We start from the raw sequence: 18,191 nt of genomic DNA, 5'->3' as shown, positions 1-18,191 counted from the left end.
TACAACAGTGGAAAGTCTGATTGCATCCCTGTTCCAATGGCAACAGGAAGAATGAGCACATTAAATAAATTGGAATATATATGCTTTCTTTCCCACCGAAATCAGTGAGATCTTTCTTTCAAAAGAACAAAGAAAGGATCGGTTTTCTCCACTCTGTACTGGAATTTGCACCTGGAGGGAATGAGAGTTTTGTCTTTCCTTAAGCTGTTGAACTGTAACAGCCTACAGTCCCAATTAGTCCATACCCAACAACTGAAGGACCAGATTCCCCATCCTTGTTTTATTGAATTTAATGGGCCCAAATGTTCAAGACACTTAATTGCTGTTTCCTGTTGACTTCAATTTAATGGTTTGTAGTTTATGGCAAGCAAGCAAGCAAGCAAGTAAGCAAGCAAGCAAGAAGAGAGAGAGAGAGACCCCCAAGGAAACAAGACAAATAATTCAAGCATTAGAAATGGGAATTCAGAAAGGTATTGACAAAGGAAGGGTCATACTGCAGCAATTGATTTACATGTGGAATTCATCACTGATATTTTACAACCTCATTGAATATTTTAGAGCCACAGATTTCATTAAGGAATCCAGCTTCAGGATCAATAGCCCAGTATTGCCCGAAGTAGATTTTTTAAAACAACTAATATTTTCTGTTTTGATGCAGAAATCACATCTTAAAGAAATGTGCATGATTTATAACCACCTATTTTGCTATATGCTTATTGGTCTGGGGGAAAAAAAAGTCTACTTTTACTTGAAAGTGAAGCAAAAGTGAAAACAACATAAAACAAGCTAGCTTTGACTTTCTTCGGAAGTCAGTTGTAGGACTTCAGGTGCATTTGTCCAAAGCAACTCTGTTGTAGAATTCAACAATAGCTTAAATGCTGGACTATCATAGATCGTGGAATGGCAAAGAAAAAAGAAAAAAAAACTGCATCACATAGATTTTAAATGCCTTATGAATCTTAAGATGACAGTGCTGCTTGAGTAGCATGAATTTCAAGACTCGGTCTTCAAGAAAATAGCAGCAAAAGTATCTTATACGACAGCTCAAGCTTTGAAAATGATTTGGAAGAAATGTTTTCGGCCTTGTGCACCTGTAGTACCCGTCGATTATTCAGTAAAGTTTAGTTGCTTGGTGTTCCCCCCACCCCCCAGCCAGGTTTCTGCACTAGCCAGAAAATAAAAAGTGCTTCTGCTGCAAGCACTGTATTTCCAGGCTTGTGCAAAAGACTGGAAAAAGTCAGGCTACTTAATGACAAGCAGAACAGTGCTGTGCTCTCATGAGGTTTGAAATACTCCTTCCACATCATTTTCCAAGGGTGTACAGTCTTAATATACTACATGTTGTGCATGGCTTCTGTGGGCTGTTTATGATCAACATAGCTTTCATTCAGTGTTTCAAGGTTTGGCAGGGCTAGTTGCGGTCGTACTCATCCCGGTCTGCATTTCATACACTGATCCTTGTAGTTTGGCTGTTTGCCTTGAAGTTAATGAGGGGGACCCACTCCATGTGTACAAAGGTTTAGAGCAGCCTTTCTCAACCTTTTGACCCTGGAGAAACCCCTGAAATATTTTTCAGGCCTTGGGAAACCCCTGCACATTCAGGCTCAAATATAGGCCAGAAGTTACCAAATTGTTATATTTGTTTCATATGTAGGCCTGTAGATATGCACTAAATAAAAATAATGAAACTTACCTCTTTAATGTGAAATTGCCTAAACTTGAAATATTTTTTTTAATAAATTGTGATCTCCCAGGGAACCCCTGATGACCTCTCATGGAACCCTAGGGTTCCATGGAACCCTGGTTGAGAAACCCTGGTTTAGAGGTATGACTTAATGTAAAATAGATCTTTAGACCGGGCTGCTGAACAACTCTGCTATTCTTCACAGCATCGTGGATGAAGGCCCACTTGGTTTGCCTTTGCCAAAATTCCATGGGGGTAAACTTGGAATTGCTGATAGTGAGAAGAACTTTACATCTAATGTATGTGTTTAAGCTGCATGCATATTTCATTTCCTGTATCTTTAGCAAAACTTCATTCTCATTCAGAAGAGCCTGCTGAAATGTCACAACACTATGCTTGTGCAAACTCACAGAATGGCAGTCATCTACTAAGACTGTGGGTGACCTACAATGTGCTACCCTGGATATGCTATGCTTTTGACCTGATTAGGCATCTGTAAAGATTCCATTATCCAAACAATCCAATCTGCATCCAAGGGTGATTGAAACTAATGACTGAGACATACAGTATATCAGAATTTGGATGTAATCTGAAAACGTGGCTATCTAAATGAAGACAACTCAACTCCATTTCCTCTGGCTCACTGTATTTGTTATTGCTCTGTAAATATAGACTGGGACAGACAGAAGATAGATTGATAGGTAGATCAAACAATCTGAAAAAGATAAAGATTTCTACCCTCCACTTCCACTGGTTGATGCTACCAACAAATCTTAAATCTCTCTCCCCCCATGTTGAAGCCACATAAGATTACTGAAATAAAGAAAAAATGGGGGATAATTAAGGCAATTTTTGTGCAAGAGGATTGTGATCATAGATCTAGTGGTGAAAAAGAATCTCTGACTCAGTATATGATCACAGGCACTCAGTTTCCACCATTCTGTCCTCATAATTGATTTTTTTTTAACTGGGCTTCATCTAACTTCTGGTTCTAAGCAAAAAAAACAGAACCCCTGAGCAGGAATTCTGTTCACCTCAACATACTTTTTCATAAAATGAGCAAAAGAAGCATAATTTAACTGTTCTACTTTCACAGGCATTCGTGAAGGTTTGTATTTCTTGGCATTCATTCATTGAAAATAGACTTGCATCACTTTAAGAATGGAATCCATTTACAATCCATTACAATCCATTACACGTTTAAGTAGCAAAACCCCTTCTACTTGGATCATCTAGAGCAGGGTTCCTCAACCTTGGCAAATCTAAGCTGTGCTGACTTCAACTTGAAGTCCACACAACTTAGAGTTGCCAAAGTTGAGGAACCCTGATCTAGAGCAGGGTTCTCCAAAGTGGTCAATACTGACCTCCAAGAGTCAATGAGACTATCCAAGGGTCAACATTATACAATTATTATTGTTATTGTTATTCATACAAGTCCCTGCAGTTTTCTTGGCAAGGTTTTCAGAAGTGGTTTGCCATTTCCTCCTTTCTTTGGCTGAGAGAAAGTGACTGGCCCAAGGTCACCCAGCTGGCTTCGTACCTAAGGTAGGACTAGAACTCATGGACTCCTGATTTCTAGACTGATGCCTTAACCACTACACCAAACTGGCTCTCATAAGTTAAAGTAGTATTTATTAAACTATTTTCATATAATAAATGTTTGGGGGGGGGGGGTCAATGAACAATCTGAAACTTCATGAAGAGTTTATCAGCTGAAGAGTTTGGGGATCACTGATCTAGAGATTGGGCTGATGAATCAAGTTTTACAGGGCACATACCATACACACAAATGTACATGCACATAAATACTGAGCTCACATTCCCTCCAGACATGCCACTTAAATGACATAAGAAACAATCAAAAGGGGGACTTCCAGTGGGGACATGGCCAACTAAACAGCGATGTCCATGAGCTCCACGGACAGAACTGACAGCAGCAGGTTTTTTGGGGGGGGGGGGGGCACAGGCAGGCTTTTTCCTGAAGCCCAAGAGCACTTTCATGGAAAGAAAATGTTCAGAATCATCCCATCTGCCCTCTGGAATGGTGACTTGCAGTCCAAGAATCGCAAACAGTGTTCGCACCAATTTGGTAAGAGCCACCACAAGGCTGGGATGTCATCATTTCCAAGCCATGCTGTAGCCTTAAAGGGGCATTAGGTCGAGCCACCCCATTTCTAAATCACCTAATTTATATTTATATTCTTAAGTTATGTACCCTAAGAGAGACTTTCTACAGCAAGGAGAACTGATCTCTCTTGGTGCTTGTCGTTAGTTTTGGGATTAATTTTCAAAAATCTTTTTAAGCTTTGGCTTGTTTTCCCATTTGGATATTGACAAGGACTGAGAATAAATAATTGTCTCCCTGTTAGTATTTTGGTATTAAATTTGAAGTGTTTAATATTTTCCTACACGCTGAATCTGCTGTTTTGAATCTTCAGTTTTCTGTTCACTTCCTCTGACAGCTGCTTGTTAGCATACTTTTTCCTGTGTCAACAACTTTCGGAGATCTTCTATTAACCCATTAACTCCTACTCTTGTTAGTGCAAGTATCTAGGGGGCGCCATAATCTACTGCCTGAAACATGGAGGATTTCAAGGAGACTTTCTCAGAGTTCCTTTGTGAGCTTTGCTGTGAGTTTAAATAGATCTTTCATGATACCTGTCAAGCTATTTTGCAAGGTATTCAGGACATTGCAGAAAATATCAGCTTTAAAATGTGTCATCTGGGTGAGGATGTCATGGGAGAAGATAAAGATTTTACCAAAGATAGAGATGTTTCCACTGACAGTGAGATTGAAGCTTTTGTTGAAATACCAGGCATCAAATACATTTTGATATTGAAGGGGTTAAAAGCACAACCTGACTTGCAAATTACAAATGGGGTTGTTTTTTTGATGGAATGTTATGGGAAAGAAGAGGCTCTGTTCTGTGGGAGGTTTTTTTGCTGAGAAGTCTGAGTTTCTAAGGAGAGCAGTTGGGCTGTTTGACTTCTGTATGAAAAATGTCCTGCATGTAATATGGAGATACGTAAATGTTTCGGTATGTTTTGAGGTGAGGTAAAAAAATTAAGATTTTTTGGGGGGGATTGATATTAAGGCTTTTATGATTTCATTTTTCTTTAATGATTTGGATTAAGATTTATGGATTGCCTTTAAGATTTGTTAGGTTTTTAAGATATAATAATAAATATTTGGTTTTAGGTTTAATAGGGTTAAGATTGTTGTAGTATTATTAGTTATAAAAGTAGACAATTTAAATGTTTTTATAATTTGATTTCTCTTATAGTGGACAGAAATATATAGAGTAGTGGTAGGAAGGAAATAATTAAATAAATATTTTGGGGGGAAGTTGATTGGGAGGTGTATATGTGTGTGTGTGTGTGTGTGTGTATTCTTCTAATATAAGGGGAAGGAGCAATTGTGTTTAGTGATTTTCATAATGTGCTAATGGAATGATTTACAGAAATAATGTGATCTTGGTTTGATACAGAGTAAGGGATTATGGAAATTGCTGTACATTCTTGTTGAAAGTCAGAAGTCACCTCTATATGTAATCTTCATTTTTTTTTTCTTGTGTTTCACACTTTTGTAGTTTTTTTCTTTTTATGTAGGGTTTTTTTTTTGCTTTTTTGTAGTTTTTATCTTTGTTTCAAGCTTAATAAAATTCTTATTAAGAAAAAATAAACAACCAAAATGAGGATGTGTTCAGAGGTTGCCAAAAAGAAAACTATGTAAATAAAAACACTTACTTTTCCATTGTAAGTGGTATTGTATTCATTTTACAAAATGAAAAATAGAGGTAAAGTCTGCCTTGATCATCAGTCCACCATACACACTTAAATGTCCATGTTAGAAAGTTTTTTTTTCAAGTAACAGATACACATTTAACAGAATGAAAATGCAGTATAATCTCAGGTGAGCATCATGGAAAGACATCCAACTTTTGAAATACCTGGCATGAAAACTCCACTGAAGTCACTCAAGGATGGCCTCCAGATTCCACTGCACATAACTTCCATTCAATTCAATGACATTTCTTCAGAGGGGGTATTTGAATGGGCTGCACTCCTACCTTATTTAAGACTTCAGGATAGTATGTGCTTTCTAAAGGATGAAACAAGGTCACATCTTCGAGACTGGGCTGATCTACACAGTATAATTAATCTGTAAATGTTTGTCTGACTTGTTAACCACAGAACACCATCCAGCCAAAATTAATATGTTCGGTGCTCTCACAATTTTCAGTGGGAGCATTAAAACCCTGCACATGGTCCCTGATGTCAGAGGGAATTAAGGGAACTTCCCTATGGCTGGATTATATTCCAAAGTGTGTTCTTTCCTCATCCCCATCTTTTAAAAAAAAATCCACCTAGTTATTGTGATTTAGAAATTGGTTGCAATGATCCTTTCTACAACTTTCAACAATAGTAAGTGAGATGGGGATCTACCCTGGCTTGTTGAATCACATGCCAGAACATGATACTGAAGAATGCATTCTTTTTAGATAAAATGCATTATTGTGCACTGAAAACCTAGATGATCTGATAGGATTTCCTTTTACCCCTCTCCTTTTCTTTCTTCTTCTTGCCTTTTAGTGACTATGTACTCCAGATGGGTGTGTTTTAGGCAAAATAGGCCAACCCAATAGCACTGAAGCTAGAATCCTGCCCACCCAGGGTGTCCACAAAGTATGGTAAACAGTATCAAGATGGTGATCACAGTGGTGCAATCAATGCTCAGTAAAAAAGGGACAGGACTTCAGTTGTATGGCTGTGGCCCCATTTTGACTATTTTGCCTCTCTGTGGTATCCTGACACAGTCCAAGAATCTCTTTTCTATGATCCTTCAAATCCATTCCATCTGCATGGTCACACTTCAGGTTCTTGCTATTTGAAGGTAGGAGAAGAAAAAGTTTGAACATCCCAGGTTCATGTGTCTGCATGACTTGTCTCCTTTTCAGCATCCCCCACACTTCACTGTATTCCTCAATCCTCAGAAAAAGAGATTAAGTATGGTTTTTAACCAAGATGTTTGGCACCCTCCAATTCATTTAAAGATTAGATTAGACTGATATCTCATCTTTCATTCAAACATTTATTGGTTTTCTAATTTAGTAAACTCTTTAAAAATATTTTTTACAGGACAGGGAGTCTGGGGGGAGAGGTAGCAAGTTAGGCTGAGGACTAATGTATTTATTACACAAAAAGAAATTAGAGGCTGTAACAAAGTTTGGTTGGGTTAGGATCTGGAATAAGACAGAGGGGGAAGCTAAACCCAGCCATTCTCTCCTCAGCTGTGGATCAGAATAACTGTGGTTTATTTTCCAGATTGCCTAGATGCCAGACTGAGCTGGAAAATACAGCAAGCACAGCACTAAGTTGACCACATAGTGTCCCATCCAAGAAAGAGCATTTTCACCTAATCACCTGCTATGAGGCAGATTTGGATCCAAAATAGAATGGAAATGTGATCCATTCTTTAAAATTTCTTTGAAATAAAAGAACGAATTTGCTTTAGTAGATCCAAAGAATTGGAGGAGAGTATTTAGACTAGTGTTTCTCAGTCTTGGCGACTTGAAGATGAGTGGGCTTCAACTCCCAGAAGTTGGAGTTGAAGTCCACATGTCTTCAGGTGGCCAAGGTTGAGAAACACCGATTTCGACCATTGTGTCAAACCACCTTCTTAGCAGAAGTATCCAAATAGGAAGTTGTTCAGCCTCCACTTGAACTTATTCAGCAGAGAGAGCAAACCACTCTAGAGGTAACTGTTCCACCACCTCTCACTGCTAGATATTTTTTCCCTGACAATAGGACTATGATTTGATGCAACTTACGTTTATTATTCCACATCTTGCTTGCACTCTGGGATGACAGAGAACAGGTTGTGACTGCCTTCTTTTGACACTGCCTCAGGCACTTGAACATTGCTCAGTCATTTTTTTCTCAAGTTTGAACATATCCCCTTCTTTTGCTTCCCACTCCTTATTTAGCCCAGCACAAGAAAGCATAAGACCTATGCAAATAGTCCTTGAATATTTCTGGGAGGGATTCTATAGAATCACATCTGGAGACTTTCTTGGGTCTTTCTGTGAACAACTAAGAACTGCCAGGAGCTGGTCCTGTCATGGGGTTGAGTGACAAGACCATTTCCAAATATTGGAAGACTACCACATATTGGGAGACTACAGCATCCATCTTTCCTGCTATTACCACACTGTTTGTTATGGGGCATCTAAACTAATGTGAGTCTCAGGTGCAAAGGAGGATACCAACTGGATATGTGGAATGGGGATTTAGGAGACTATCTAGACCTTAGCTTTGGGCAGCAACATTTCCTAGACAGGACCAAAAAATAGAGGAATGAGGATGGGTGTATACCTGTTTTCTAATCAATACAGCACTCAGTGAGGCCTCTTGTCTCAATAGTAGAGAATATACGTAGTTCAGGGTTGAACTCTTTGCGCACTGATGATGTTACCTACCCTGGTAATGAAACATCTGCAGGAAAACAACCAAGTTCAGAAAAGACAAAGAACCTCACAAAGTCGTTTGTGATACCTTCACCAGTAAAATGGTAAAATATGGATTCGATGATACAGCTGTTAGATGCATTCATAATCAGTTGAATAACCTGGAGCATATTCATAAATGGCTCCACATCAACTTGGAGGGAAATATTAAGTGGAGTACCATAGGGGTCTTTCCTGGCTGGGCTCTGTGCAGTTCAGCATTTTTATGAATGACCTATTTGAAGGGGTTGAGTAGATGGGATTGTTCTTTGTACAAATCACCAATGGTAATGTTTCAAAAGCACACTGAAAATGCTCCAAACTTCTTTTCTTCAAGAGTTCTTTAACACAGAAGAACACATGTGTTGTGGCTGCCTTGTCCTCTTTCTCACTCTTTCCCTCTTTATTCTTTCTCCCACATATGGTCACAGGCTGTATAACTTGTGCGAACATCATCTTTAAAGAGACTGTGCTGCTGAGAGTCTCAGGATCCTGGCAGGGTGGAAATATGGACTACAAATTGAATGAAGTACTGCAAAGCTTGAAGTTTATGCAATTTTAGTCGGCCCTAATAAAAACAATCTATTTTTTTTTCATCATGAGCCAACAATGTGTATGTGTATATATACACACCCATATGGGCATATAACCATACACACAGACACTTTTTTTAGAAGACTTTTATTTGTTTCTGTTGCAATGGACCAACATGGGCTATCCTGCAGAAACAAAAATCTTCACGCGTTGGAATCTGGAATTAGGTTTGTAGTCATGGTTGATTTTGCCTGTCCTTTTAGGTGCACAGCATCATCGGTTTAATCTGGTTATATAATTATCCTTTTCCTCTGCAACATGTAAGTGGGGGAGATCAACAAATATCTAAACCAGGGTTTCTCAGCCTTAGCGACTTTAAGATGTGTGGACTTCAACATATCTTAGAGTCTCTAAGGCTGAAAAAAACACTGATCTAAATAAACAACTCTTAGCAATGTCTTCCCCAGATTAATTGGGGGAAAACCCATTAAATTTGCTCATGTGGTGCAGACAAGGCATGCATATATCCACATGGATGCACGCCTTCCATCCTGATGCCTAAAATCACATGATTCTCTGAAGAACACCTCCCGTTACCATTATATTTAATCAAGACAGTCAGGTAGCAGATTGTGAAAGCAAAGTTAATGCAAAGCAAAACTAGTATCCCAAGTATTTTCTGCCCCCTCCTGATTTCCAAAACTCCCCTCCACTCTGTTTCTTCTTTTCTCCCTTCTTCTCCAGTTACTCACTCATTTTCTGTATCAAAACATCTGGGAAACATAGTCATCAGAATTAACAGAAACTGATAACAGGCAGGCTTCCAAACCCAAGCATGGGAATATGGGAAAAAAGAATCCAAAATGCCAGAACTGACCCAAAAAGGGAGCTGGGATTTTGCCCAATATGCACAAACTGGGTTCAAATCATCTTCCACGCAGCAATTTTTGTCAAGCAAGTGGGCTTGCAGATTGGATGCAAGTTGCACAGGTTCACATCATCTTACATTTTATCGCTTAAAATGAAAAAAAAAGTGTGACTATGTTTTTCAAGGAGGATGCCTTTTAAATTATCAACCCAAATGATTAATGAATTGAATGGTATCTCTTCTGTGTGTGTTGTTGTTGTTGTTATCCTTCTTTAATTCACCCTAAAAGAGAATGTGTCATTGGTTTTCGCTCAACCTGCTGCTGTTCAAAATAAAAGCCGTGTGCTAACTGAAACGCCCTTGACTGGCCAGCTCTGCTGAAAGGAGCTGACCTTTGTTTTTCTGTGCCCCGGGAAGCAAAGGTTAGAGTGGACTCCACCATCGATGGATAAAGGCAGCTGATTAGATCATCACCCCGGAGATGCTCCATTGAAAGCTCAGCAAGATGCGTCAAGGACTTCCGGAGGCTGGTCTCTTCAAGGCAGAAGCCATTTGTATCTGATGACAGTAGGGCGATCTCATAGAAGAGGTCAACCTCAAGTGAGGTCACCAAATGACCAGCAGGGGAGGGGGAAAGAAAGGATGGCCTCTTGGGGCCTGAACTGGAGGAGAATCTCTTGGACAATCTGGAGATAGGCCTAATCACCTGTTAATGTGTTGCTGGTCAAGCTGCTGTGGACATCACAACCGGCATAATGGTTGAAACTGCCCCCCCCTCCTTGCACCTGAAAGGAGAAGAAGTGGATGGAGGGAAGAAGGATGAGTAAGGACAAAAAAGGGGGGAAGTTGAATTGGGAAGCTGGACTGGTCTGTTAGGCTGAGGGGAAAGAAGCAGATGTTTGAAAAGGAGAAAGAGAATTGTAGCAAAAGTCTTGGATGGAGAGTAAGCATATTCAGCATCTTTTCCTTGTCCAAAATATCTCAACTGTATCATCCCAGTAAAACTTACCACAGTTCTGCCAAGCAGAAGAGTGTCAAAGCCATGAACAAATAGGCTTGCCCAGAGCTTATTTAAGGCATTTCTGAGAAGGGTTTTGACCCAAGAACTTCCCAGGTCATTGCTCAGGTTTTTGACTAGCCTTCTCTTACCTGACTAGCCACATGTGTAAGACTTCCATTCCCATGGTCCAGCCGCTATGACCAATGCCCATGCTGGCTGAGGAGCTTTGGAAGTCAAAATCCCACATATCTAGATGGGGGTGGGGCTGATTTTTAATATTACATGTTGCTTCAGAACAATATAGCTTTATACACAACAGCAAGAGGAGAGAATGGTGATGGTGATCTGTTGAGGTGGCTCCTTTGTTCATGATATATGACACTCTCTCCTAGCCTTTTAATAATAATTTTAGTTTTTGTATTTGCTGAATATTTTTAAAAAATTGTTTCTAAGATTTGATTGTACACTGCCCAGAGTCTCATTTCATGAGATGGGCAGCCAGATAAATACGATTGATAATAAATAAATAAATAAATAAATAAATAAATAAATAAATAAAAGTATCTGGTCAATAGCCTTTTTTTTAGTTTAGCCAAGTACGTTTTTAATTTAGCAAATGGTTGTTGCTGTTTAATTTTTTTACTTTTTAAATTTAATATCTATTTTTGTAACAAAACGACCTTCGATCTTAAAAAAAAATAAACTTTTAAACTATATATAGATCAAGTGTAGTGTGTGTGTGTATACACACACACACACACACACACAATTTTATTAAAAGTTTTAAGAACAAAGGTAAAAATGAATACAAGCGAATATAGAGTAAGGAAGAAAAAATAAAAAGAGATCAAAGGAAGAGTTAAAAATGAAAAAAAGAGAAAGAGAAAAGAACGAAAATACAGAGAAGTAGATTCTGAATTTTTACAGCGGTTATATTAAGTACATTTATAGTTTGTACTTACAACTGCTGTGGGGTCCCCCCCGTGTGGGGGAGATGAACGGTGATAAAAATATGACAAATAAATAATTTACCTCTTTCTCTAAAGTTACATCATGACTCTCTTCTTTCTATAATCCATTCCATCTAGTCATCAGAACCATAAATCGTTAAGTTAATTTTTTTCTGTTTTATGCAAAAAGTCCATAAGGGGTTTCCAGTCAGCAATAATCTTGCTGCAGTTGTCATATACAAAAACAAAGTTTCATGACTTTCTTCCAACTGCTTGTCTATAGGTCCCAAGAGGAAGACTTCTGGTCTCAATTGTATATTAATTTTTAAAATCCTCAAAACTTAAAACAAAAAAAAATTAAAAGTGCAAACTAAAAATACAAACTAAGAAAGAAAAGAAAGCAAATCTATCCTATATTTTATATTTTATTTAGTCATTGGTTTAGCAATGAATTCACTACTATAAAATGAACAGTACGAGATATTATTGTAAAGGATCACAGAATCTCTGCCATAGTAATCCATATTGCTGCATCCTTTGAATGTTGTTGTTATTTGTTGTTATTGTTTATATATTTATTTATTGCTCACATTTATGTGGCTGCCCATCTCACAGAAGGCGACTCTGGGTGGCATACAACAAGATTAAAAACACTGAATCAATAAAAACAACCATTATAAAAAGATAAAATGATTATTAAAAATATTATCACACAATTTTAAAAGAGACCATTATTCTGTCCTAGTCTACAATTACAACTGTGGAATGTGTAACTAAACTAGAGAGAGAGTTTTTTCCACCAAGGGAGGGGCATGGGCACCTGCAGGGTGCAGTTAAAACAGTCAAGACAGCGGCCAGTTCAAAGCTCCCACCATTTTTATGGGCGGGTTTTCAGTTGACCACACCCTGCAGACACCTCTAGGGAGGGTCAAGGCAACCTAAGGGCTTGCTAGCCATGACTTGGCACCAGAATGCTTAATACTGCAGCACTGTAAGTATTTTAACTTCTCAGCCTGCATCTCTCTTTATGCTCGGCATGATTTATGTCTTGGATTTATAACCCACCTTTTCTCTGGGTGCTCAAGATGGTTTAGAGACCTTCCCCCAACAACAACCCAGTAAGGTAAACTGGGCTGACAAAGAGCGAGTGGCCCAAAGTTAGTGGTGAAGGTGGGCTTGGTACTCAGTTGTTTCAATTCCTTGCCTGAATGAACCACAGACAAGAGAGTTTAGGAAGGCAGGCAGGCAGGAAGGCAACTTTCGTGAAAAATAAAAGGTCCCCTGTGCAAGCACCAAGTCATGTCTGACCCTTTGGGGGGATGCCACTTTCGCGAAGTTTTCTTGACAGACTATAGAGTGGGGTGGTTTGCCATTGCCTTCCCCAGCCGTCACCTTCCCCAGCCGTCACCTTCCCCAGCAAGTTGGGTGCTCATTTTACCGACCTCAGAATGATGGAAGGCTGAGTCGGCCTGAGCAGGCTACCTGAGAATCCAGCTTCCGCTGGGATCGAACTCAGGTTGTGGGGAGACTTTCAGTTGCAATACTGCCGCCTACCAGTCTGCGCCACACAAGGCTTAGGCAACGTTTACCCCACCATAAATATTTAGGCTGCAATTTCACTCCACTGCAGTCGTTTTGCTGACCTGATACCCCAAATGAGACCTCCCAGGAGTGCTGGCTGAGAAGCAAGTTGCAGAGAGCTCAGTTGGTCCTACTCCTGAGAAAGTCTGCATCTGCTCTGCATCTTCAGTTCCCTGGGCTGAGCGACCTTCCTTGGGCCCCCTCAAGGGGGTCCGCAGGGGGGTCAAAAAGGTCACAATGGCAGCCACAACCATGTGACACATGTAAAGAAGGGGTGAGGCTTCAATCGCATGGTTATGGATGCCATCTTGACCCTCCTGGACTAGCCACCTGCTGATGGCTCCAGTTTTCCAGCCACAGAGTTTCTTGCTCCTCCTTGGCCCCTTCCCCATGAAAGGAGGCAGCTCTCTTTGACCTCAGGACCCTTCCCAGGCCAAAGATGCCCCTCAGCTTTGGGGCAGCCTCCCCAGCAAGGCTAGAGATGGGGAAAGTCTGCTTTGGGGACCTTCTTCTCCCAGATAATATGGCAGGGATGATAGAAGCAACAGTCCAAATCAGAAAAGGTTGCTTTAGGGCCATGGGCGTTTCTTCTGGCCTTTTTGTCAATAGTTAGCCAGAAATCTCACCCTCACCCCTTTCCCCCAAATTCCCCCAGCCTTTGTGATTGTGACTTGAGGATGGCGTGAGAGGACTAAGAGGGACCGCTCACCTCCTTTCTAGCTGGGCATTATGTTCTCACCACACTCATATGCCACGCTTTGGCTGGTGGCTGAATTCACCCACTTCATGGGTTCACACAGCACAGTGATCCATAAGGTACCCAAAAGGGCTGGACTGCACATCAGTTGAAACACCAAAACCTGACCACAATTAACCCTAATCAAACTTCACACCTTGGGGGAATGCATCTGCTCAGATTGACTTAGTTCAGCCAGCTGTGAGAACAGACCGGCTCTCTTCTAGAGACACTTGGCTGCAAAACTGCATCTGGGAGGGAGCTGGGGGGGGGGGGCTGCCATAGACACAAGACCCTAATGGGTTCTTTGTTGTTCCCCCTTTTCTTTCGTTCCCACCCTGTCCTTAACCTACTGTGGTCCTCCTTTTTTCTCTCAGTCCTCTGAGGTTTAAGGGACACTGTCCTAAAATCCTGAAATAGTGGTGGCCAGCCCTAGGTCCTTTCAACCAATGATCCTAACATTAAAAATAGGAAGAGCAAGAGCAACAATTAAGGATTTGTAGCTGTGTGGACATGTGTCTATGAAGCATTCAGGATTGCCCACTGATACGTAAATGGTTTCATATTATTCTTGATGTCCACACCGAACTGGCATTTCCTCCTTCAACGCCCGCCCGCCCATTGACCCGTTTAAACACAGGCAGCGTCATTTACAAAGTCCACCACTGCAAGGCCCCGCCCTACATTGGCATCAGTTCCCATTCTGGATGTTTCCTCCTAGAGTCAAATTTACTAATCTGAGCTGGGGGTATAAAAACGCTGGAATCTGGATTTAATTCATCTTGATGAAGGACTCCATTGCTTCCTCTATCATCTATCTATCTATCTATCTATCTATCTATCTATCTATCTATCTATCTATCATCTATCTCTTATTTTTCTCTTTTTTCTCAATAAAACCGAGTCGGTGTTCCACTTTTACTGACTTCGATTTAGAAGGACGGCCGGCTGGAAAGCCACTCAAGTGGTTTATGGACCAAGCGTATTGCAGCAGTGGGCGGGGGCCGGGGGGGGGGGGCGAGAGAAGAAACTTTCTCCCCCACCTCGAACTCTTGGGCGTTTTCAGTCCTTTAGAACATGACTGATTTCAGCCGAAGTGACCACCGCAGTTGTGACCTCGATCTTTGGACTGCAGGAGGGGAGGGAGGTGAAGCCAGATCAGCAGGGCATTTTGGATGTAGAAATTTAAGGTTGTCTCCAAGGTCTCCATTGCGACGGTCGAAAGCTACTCCAAACATCTTCCAAATGTCTTCCTAAAAATTATTAGTCTTGGGACCTGTGCCAGGAAGGAAGGGAGGGGATTTCTTTGCTGGGTTTTATTTTTCCAAGTGCAAAACTTTTCTTGCAAAGCCAACATTGGAGATTGTTCCTTCTCCTTCTACTCCTTCTCCATTATATTTGTTCTTTTTTACTTCTGGTGCAGGGAAAGGAAAGGAAGCGATTTTCTCCGCAAACGGCGATCCTCGAAGGGTCTCTCTGCTGCCCACTTGAAGATACTTCCGCTTTCGGGGAGCTAAATTGGTCCCTTTGACAATCGGCAGCAACTTCTGCCTTTCTTTTGAAAGGACAACAAAAAGATTTCACGTCCAACTTGACCAGAACAAAGAGACCTCGCGCCGGGTTGCTTCTCACAGACATACACACGCAAATGCACACACCCCTAAAGTGAGGGGGGAATCAGGGAACTAAATTTTATACACACTATTTGGGGGGGGGGGAGTATCCTATTGACATCGGAGGGCTAGATGCTAGCAAGGGGGAAAAGGTACAAGCTCCCGGCAGCTAAATAATACAGTGCAGATGGATTAAAATAATTTCAGCTTCAGATGGTAGGTGAGAAGAAAGAAAAACAGAATGCAGAATGTATTTTTTTTAAAATGTAAATAAATAAGAAATACTAAGAGTGTAATGAAATAGTGCACATGTCAGAGCAGTGCACATAAAATAACTATGCTGCGTATAAATGTGGAGATATACACAGCCTCACAAGGCAAACGTAGCCCACATAGTAAAACTAAGAGTATTCCTCTAAAGGTTTGCATTATGGGTAATTATAAACTATAGATTAGGATGGTCTATTCATTCAAATTCAGGTGTATTATATATTATATTATATTATATTATATTATATTATATTATATTATATTATATTATATTATATTATATTATATTATATTATATTCTGTCATCCACTTGTCTGTGCATGTGGATTCCACATCTTGTCCACTGTGCTCATGAGCCCATAACTACATACATAGCCATCAGCAAGTGGACAGACCAGGCCGAAATAAGACACAGTCTTGCTGTAGCAAGATCCATACAACCCTGAATCATTTTAGGCGACCTGAAACTTCCTCAAGTCGTTTGAAAATAGAAGTGGGGCAAAACTCTTGAGTAAGAGGCCAAAGAGGAGGCCGCGACGCCAGCGCGCCTAAACCTGCGGCGTTTTCTTTTTTTTTTTCCTGTTAACGGGAAGAGGGAAACGTGGCGGGGCGGGGGGCAAAACGTCTTCCCTCGTTCGGTCTCTTCTTTCAGTGCGGAAATGGCACCTGCGTTTCGCTTCGGACTCGGCCGCCTTAGCCCTCGGCCCGCCGGTCCCAGCAATGGCGCCTTCCCTTTGCAAAAGGGGTGCGTCCGATTCTTAAAAGAGACGCTTGCCTCGTTTCGTGCTCCCCAGCACAACGTTGCCTAATTGAGCTATCTTGCTGCGGCGACGGAGGGTTGCGTTCCTACCCCGCTCTTGATTTCTTTCTGCGCACCCCACCCCCCGCCGGTTAAGGATTGGACACGTCCCCGAAGCCCCTTCCTTGGTGGTTCAGAACCGGAATGGGATTAACTTTTTCTGACCTTAAGGGAAGGTGACATTTTCATCTCGCGGTTCCCAGCAACTGCCGCAGAGGCAACCCACAAACCCCGAGCCAGGGGGAGGGGGACCCGCATGAATGGAAAAGAATAGGAGGAGGGCAGCTTTAGCGAAACAAAAGGTGGCCATTGAGTTGCAAAGGAGAAGCTCGGCCGACAAACCAGGCGAGGGAACAGCAAAAGAAACAGGGCGAGCCTTTTCACTGACTCAAAAGTAGCAGAAGAAAAGGCGAGGAGACCCGCCCCAGCCCCTCAGAATGCCTTTTTAAAATTGGGGTGACACGTGGAAAATCCGAAAGGGGCTCCGCAGCCAGCCACAACCCTGCAAAAATATTCTAACGCTCAAATTTCATGTGGACTAGAAGCCTGGAATGAAATGGGGACTGGTCGTTCGCAAAACCGACCCCGCCCTAAATGTGCTGACCTTTTAGGTGCCACAGACCGAGTTTGGACCAGCGGATCTCCTCGGATTTGCCGTCCATCCCATTCGGAAGTGGTGGAAAGTGAGCCAGAGGCGGGGGGAATGGGGGACCCCACTCCCGCTTCCTTCTATCCCCAGGGTTGAGAAAGGCGGAGGGAGGCTGGGAAGCCAGAGGGCCAATCTGGAGCCCCTGGAAGGCGCTGCCTCCCAGGCGGTTCCACGCAGTCGCCCTCGAGAGCAACAAGTTCCCTCTTCCCGGGAACTTTTCTTCGCCGCCCGCCCGCGGCCACCCGGACAGATTGGCGCCCTGTGCGCGCTGAGGTTCCCGTCTCCCTCCGTCTCCCTCCTCCAGAACGCGGCGCTCCTCGTAGGTCGTCCCGGACTCCGGTTGGGCTTCCTTTCCCAGCCGCTCCGTCCCCTCGCCGCCGCCCAGCGCCCCCTCCGCCCCCTCCCCTCGTCAGAGAAAGCGAGCGGCCCAGCTAAGAAGGCGAAAGCGGCCGGCGGGCCATCGGCCGCCCCTGTGCCGAGGCTGAAAAAGGCGCTCCCAGCCCGGGTGGGCCCCGCGGCAGCTTCCCCCGCGGTAGGTTCTTCCAGCGAAGGCGAAGCCCGCGCTCCCTTCCCAGGCCCAGCTGCCCGGCCCGGGGAAGCCTCGGCTGATCTTAAGCAAACGGAAGAGCGAGCCTTACCCGGAGAGGTAGGAGCAAGCGCGCAAGAGGCCCCTTCGAAAGCCGCGGAGGCCCGGCGCAGGCGGCCGCCTCTTCAAGAGGTGAAGAAGCTGGCGGCCGGCTAGCAAGGGGTCACCAGCCACACGGACCGGATCGATACCGACCCCCCCCCACGTGCCAGATGGCTTCTGAAAGGGGGGAGGGGGGAGGGGGGGCGGGAGGCCCCACAGGCTTAGGAGTTCGGATCTACTTCCCCCAGGTCTGCAAAGACCTGTAGAAGGAGGCAGAGATAGGTAGTGAGTGGAGATGAGTGGATGGATGAGTGGATGGATAGAGATAGAGAAAGGGTGAAATGTGTAGTATTTCTCTACCTATATATAGATA

General features: G+C 42.5%; 1 long non-coding RNA gene across 2 annotated transcripts in view; it reads right to left on the bottom strand.

Annotated features, from left to right (window-relative positions):
* LOC134491810 (uncharacterized) overlaps window positions 1-18,191 on the bottom strand; it is a 27,255-nt gene extending 9,064 nt beyond the window's left edge. Inside the window, exon 1 of one of the 2 annotated variants that reach the window (XR_010067365.1) lies at window positions 17,829-18,191. This is a non-coding gene — a long non-coding RNA (uncharacterized LOC134491810). Of the gene's footprint in view, window positions 1-17,145; window positions 17,516-17,828 lie in introns of those variants that run through there. The other variant, XR_010067366.1, reaches the window with a different exon arrangement.

Source organism: Candoia aspera, chromosome 2, assembly GCF_035149785.1.
Source record: "Candoia aspera isolate rCanAsp1 chromosome 2, rCanAsp1.hap2, whole genome shotgun sequence".
NCBI lineage: Eukaryota > Metazoa > Chordata > Lepidosauria > Squamata > Boidae > Candoia > Candoia aspera.
This window is presented reverse-complemented; position numbering and strand designations above follow the sequence as displayed.